Below are 6,000 nucleotides of genomic sequence, written 5' to 3'. Positions count from 1 at the left end.
TCAGACCCACAGAATACAGTGATCCTATGGTAAACTGTTCTGGGATCATGCCCTAAAAGTTTAAGGACAAGACAGGCACTATATCACTTATATTGGACAACCCTGATGTATTTCCTCCTGAACATGACAAATACTAAAAAATATCTCCCCAAAGAGTGATTTATATGATAACAGATTAAACATTTGATTTAATGATATGTTATTTCTGCATTAATTTTCTCTGTATAGCTAGATCCTCAACTATTTATAAAAAGGTTAAAATAAATATTAAACTAAAAAAAAGAGAGAGTAAAGATGTCATTGTTGATTAACTATAGTACTATAGTTCTAATATAAGTTATATAAATATGCTACTAATGTTGAAAAATAGGATACTGATAAAGAAAAAAAAATAAACTCTGATTATCACCTTTACTACAGAAATTTTGACCAGTGTTAAGCAACCATCACAACAAAGAGGCAAAAGGAGCCCAGAAACAACCACTGTCTTAAGGACAAATGGAGAGCCAAAAGTAACAATGATTTAGAACAGTGATTCTCAAACTTTCCAAGAGGTAAAACCCTTTAATTTAAATAAAACTTTGAAAGAAAAAATCTTCTAAAAATCTTATTTTAATGTCTATTAACAAATAACTTAAAATTCATAAGAAACCCAAAAGTCTGCTTGTAGCAGAAACAAGGATTTAGAATACAACAGAGGAAGAGGAGAAAAGGTAATAAGCAGCAATATTATCTAATAAACAGCAAAGATTAGTTGAGACATAATTTGAGTTTGAATAAAACTTGGCATGTGATGTTTAGTTGTGATGCAACTAAAGCAGTTTATTTACAAAAGCGTTTTTAGATTAAAATAGGGGAAAACAAATGGAAAAAAACAGTACAAATCTGTCAGCATTTCCATAGTGACTTCTTTTTAGCATTTATCATAGAAAAGCCACATATTATTCCCTGACCTGCCATACTGAAGAAACAGAAGTGGTACTTAAGAAAATTTAGAAGAATAGCTATTAAACACAGAAGAAATTCATTTTGGAGGCAACAGAGTTTTGATAGCAATGAGTAGTGATTTTTTTTTTTTTTAAAGAGGAATACTGAATGATTGGGAAGCTATCACAAACTGTATTATTTCTGCAAAAAGACAATCAAAAATATACCAAAAATTACTAACCTATTTTCCTACATTATCACCCCTATGAAACACAAGAATGATCTATACATTTTATTAATAGAAAATGCAACACAAAATAGGGAAAGGTATATTTCTTAAAAGGAAGGCTCTCCTCTCTGGCACAAAGATATTCTGTACAGAACCCAATGGGAGAAGGACTGCTTATGGCTGGTGAAATCCTTTAGATGCCTTTATTTGTAGGAGATGGTATATTGATGAATAAAGGCCATGGAAAATACAAGGCTTCTGTGATGAAATTTATAAACAGTCAAAAAGAGATCTGCTTAAAAATCTACCTAGGACAAAACAAACATAAAAGTACAAATTACCTATACTATCATATGCACCTGGAAGAGTAGTTCAATGGCTTAGTTCCTCAATGGTTTGGCTTGATACAGCAGATGGACAATGAAGTGAGCCTAGAACTGAATAAAAAGAAGCACATTGGGGGAAATAGTACAGTATTTTCAATGAAACACACACACACACACACACACACACACACACACACAATCCATATGTTCTATCTCTAATATTCTTCCAATGATACAGATCATGGAATACCCCTTTTCTAAAGAATCCAAAAGTAAGTTGTAGCATAGTACAACTAATGATTTGTAGGTGAGAAATGGTAAAAAGTGTGTTGTAAGAAAAATGAAATGGATCATCCACATAATAAGAGCAAAGGATTACAAATGGGACAGCCCACGTACTCTGTATTAGTACCATGTGATGTTGAATGACTCAGGGGAAGACCTCTAACACATTATATAGATCCTTTCTCTAGTGGGAACATAGGAACATGGACAAGAATAGAAAAAGAAGGCATGGATAAATTGTTATCTGTACTCTTGGAGGGACCCATATTATTAAAATCATCTTTTGCAACTTTGACTTTTTTTTTTCTGTTTCTCAGATATGAATATTTTCCAAAAAGTTCTTGCATTTCATGGCGAGTAGAGGATATATTTATCTTGCAATTAATGAAGAAGTAAAATACTTCTTGGAAATTTGATTTAGGATGATCAGTTACACAATGATCTTTTCATTTGTGTTAACAGACTGTGAAGTGGTTATAGTAACACCACTAGCAGAAACATGTAAAAATACAAGATAACAATGAAACTACTCCTTTTAGGCCAAAACCACATATCTTTAGTAACTCACTTTGTCAAGAGCTAACCATTTGCAGAAAGTATTGAGCAATCGCTGAAAGAAGTTTATATTCACACTGAGAAGTAAAAATATTTCCCTCTCATTTCTTTTTTCTCCTCTTCTTCCTCTTGTTCTTTTTTTGCCAGAAGCAAAAAATAAACAAATGTCACTTTTTATAATAAAAATAATAGAGGAAAGACTCCTTTCCTTGCTTAACATGCTGTATAACATCTGTTTATATGAAGTAACTTGGAGAAAATGTACTTTCAGGAAAAGACAGCTTTGGAAAGATAGAAAAAAAGTTTAGCAATTTGTTTAGAATGTCTTCAAGTTCATTGATTTCTTCATAAGACTCTGTAACCTGCTGTACCATTCTGGTTCAACTGCTTTTACTGTGTACTCTTCCCCCAGGGGTTCTCAAACTACAGCCCGGGGGCCAGATGCGCCACTGGGTTATGGCAAATGGGCTCAGGGGCGGAAACAGAGTGTGAGGTTTTGTTTTTACTATAGTCGGGCCCTCCAACAGTCTGAGGGACAGTGAACTGGCCCCCTATTTAAAAAGTTTGAGGACCACTGCATGCTATCACCCTTTATTCTACCTTATCTCCTTTGCTTCCCATTCCCCATTCTTATGATTTCCCAAGGCTCAATTCTTAGTATTCTGGTTTTCTCTATGTTCTCTATTGCAGTGTCCATCCACTCCTATGGCTTCAAGTATAATGAGTATAATAAAAAAAATCACTTAATCAAGAGCATTTATTAAGTGACTGCTATGTAGTAAGTCAGAAGAATGCAAAGACCAAGATAAAAGAATCTGCTCTTAAATAATTTAAATAATGCTAACTGATGTGGGTATGTCTCTCCTTTTTTCAAAGACCTAGCTTACTCCCATATTGGGGGTTCACCAGGTGATGCCTATCCAAGGTTCAAGATTCTCTGTTGGTCTGAGCTTCTAAAAATATACCTTCCCCCCCCCCATTTATGTAGTTATTTTTTCTCTAAACAGCTAGAACAGTAGTATCAGATACAGAGTTTGACATCAGTGAGTTGAGGACAATTAGCTTAAAGCAAAGGCATTTATTAAAATGGTATTGTAAGAAAAATTGCAAAAAGTCTCCCTTAAACTTTTTCACATAGACACACAATCTCATTGGGGAAAGAGGAGATACTCAGAGGTTCTGAATAGAGAGTCATATGTGTAGAAAATGCAGAAAAAAAACAACATAAAAAATTTATGCCTGTAGGGCTCCCATGTGATGTAGAAGCATAAGTTGTTGACCTATTAGTATCTTCACCTCTTTCTTCCCTATCCTATTATAATAGTCTCCTAATTGATTTTCAGTCTTCAAATTCCTCCCATTTTCTATGTATTCTCTCTATAAATGCCAAGTAATACTACTAAAGCACAAATATGTCCATGTTATTCCTCTGTTCCCTATATCTTTAGGATCAGTAAACTTTAATGGTTCCCTATTATCTCTAGGATCAAATACAGACAGCTATTTAGCATTTAAAGTCTTTTACAAATTGGCTTCAACTGTCTTTTCAGAATTATTGTATATTTCTCCCATTCTCAAATTCTTCACTTCTTTCAAGATGACTTTTTTTTTACTGCTCCTCACACATGGCACTCTAGCTCTCATGCTTTTGCTAATCTCATGTCTAGAATGCACTCCCTCCTCACTTCATCTCTTAGTTTTCTTTTAAAGCTTACTGCAAATACTATCTCTACTATGTGACCTTTCTTTGTCTCTAAACTCCTATAGCCTACTCCTCTTTGCTCAAATAATCATCACATGTATATGTATACATGCATGCATATATTTATATGAGTACATGTTTCTCCCCTCCAATAGACTATAAGTTCTTTAATGAGGAAAAGAACTGGCACATAGCAGGGACTCAATAGATAATTGTTGATTGATTATGTCCCTATCCTTATGCTTGTCTCTTCCTTTCTACCCCATTCCAATACAGTTTTTGTTTTAAGCTTTAAGTCTTTCTTTTTGAGAGTTAAATTGTACTATAATAAAGATCTACTTCTTCAGACATTTAGTGAGTGGTCTGATTCAATTGAGAAACCTCCTTTTTTGACTGATGGTGACAGTAGCTGATTCTAACTGACAGCCTATTAGTGCCATGAACTAATGGAAAGAAAAGTATATTTAGACTGAGAACATTTGGTTTTAAATCAATTAATTAAATTAATTAACTATTTTAGTAAATTCAAATAGCTAATTGCCTTCTAGCTAATTGATGTCAAGCTCAAACATATCTGTACATAAAGATCCCTACCAGTGTATATTAATATGAAATAAGATTGTCAAGGTATGTTGGAGTCAGATCATGTTGAGACTTAAATGATAGGCTAAAGAGTATATTCTACCCTAAAAGTAATAGAAAGTCATTGAAATTGTGAGTTTGGATTTTCTTCTTGTTGTTGTTTTAAGCATCATTAGATTTGTGCTTTAATAATATTATTTGGAGAACTATATGAAGTTTATTTTATAAACATGGAAGTCCAGAAGAAAGAAGACTAGTTAGCTGTGTACCTCTTGGAGGCTATAAAAATCATCTTGTTAGGCACACTGGGAGTACAAATATATAGTCTTTGTGGTCATAGAGATTAAGTTTTCATGAGAGACATGACACATGCACAGATAAAGATAATTCAAGATAAATGATGTTGTAGACAAAGGAAATAATATAATTTCTCTATAAATAAATTGCTCTAGCAAAATTTGAGGAGGAAAAGAATATTTTCAGCTGGGAGGTGATGGAGATTAAAGAAAGATTCATAGGAGGTACAACCCAAGTTGAACCTTGAAGAAAATAAAGGACCTTGAAAAGCAAGAGAAGGGAATATTTTCCAGGGATAGGAACAATTGCCACCATATATAAAGGCTGGATATCAAATTCAAGCAGCAACTAGTAATCCAGTTTAGCTGGAAAATAAACTATGCAAAGGAGATTAATATGAAATGTCAATGTAGATTGGAGTCAGATCAGACTTAAATGGCAAGCTAAGAAGTATACTTTATCCTAAAGATAATAGGAAGTCATTGAAGTCATGGGTTTGAAACTTCTTGTTATTTATAGCATCATTAGACTTGTATATTTAAAAAAAAAATTGTTAGAGAGCTACCTAATGAATGATTTTAAAAAGGGAAAGGCCAGGAGAAGGGTGACTAGTTAGCAATGAATCATTATAATATCTAGGCAAGAAGTTACAAGGGTTTTAACTAAAATGGTAGACATGTAATTGAACAGAAAGTGACAGATGTGAGAAATGTAAATGTGGAATCAGCATAGTTTGGCAAATGACTAGATATTTGGGGATGTGGGAAATAGAAATGTCAAAGATGACATTTTCTAATCTAGGTTATCAGGAGGGTAGGATGGAGGTACAATACTAAGATGATAACAAAATTAAGGAAGTTGAGAGGAAAATGAAAAGGACAACTACATGGAAAATAAAACATTTTAATCTTTTTCCCAATTAACCATGTCAATGGTGTCTGGTTGTTTGGATCATAAAGTCAAAGTATCACTGCTTATCTGGTAGGAGTGGGTGACATTAGTAGGCAAATCACCTACAAGAAAATTTACAGGCTGTGGTGCTGAGCTTGTAATTCAAAATACAAAGTGATGGCAACTGCACCATGCAATCAATTCAA

Source organism: Sminthopsis crassicaudata, chromosome 2 (assembly GCF_048593235.1).
Source record: "Sminthopsis crassicaudata isolate SCR6 chromosome 2, ASM4859323v1, whole genome shotgun sequence".
Taxonomy (NCBI): Eukaryota; Metazoa; Chordata; class Mammalia; order Dasyuromorphia; family Dasyuridae; genus Sminthopsis; species Sminthopsis crassicaudata.
The sequence above is the reverse complement of the archived record's forward strand: the minus strand, read 5'-3'. Positions refer to the sequence as shown.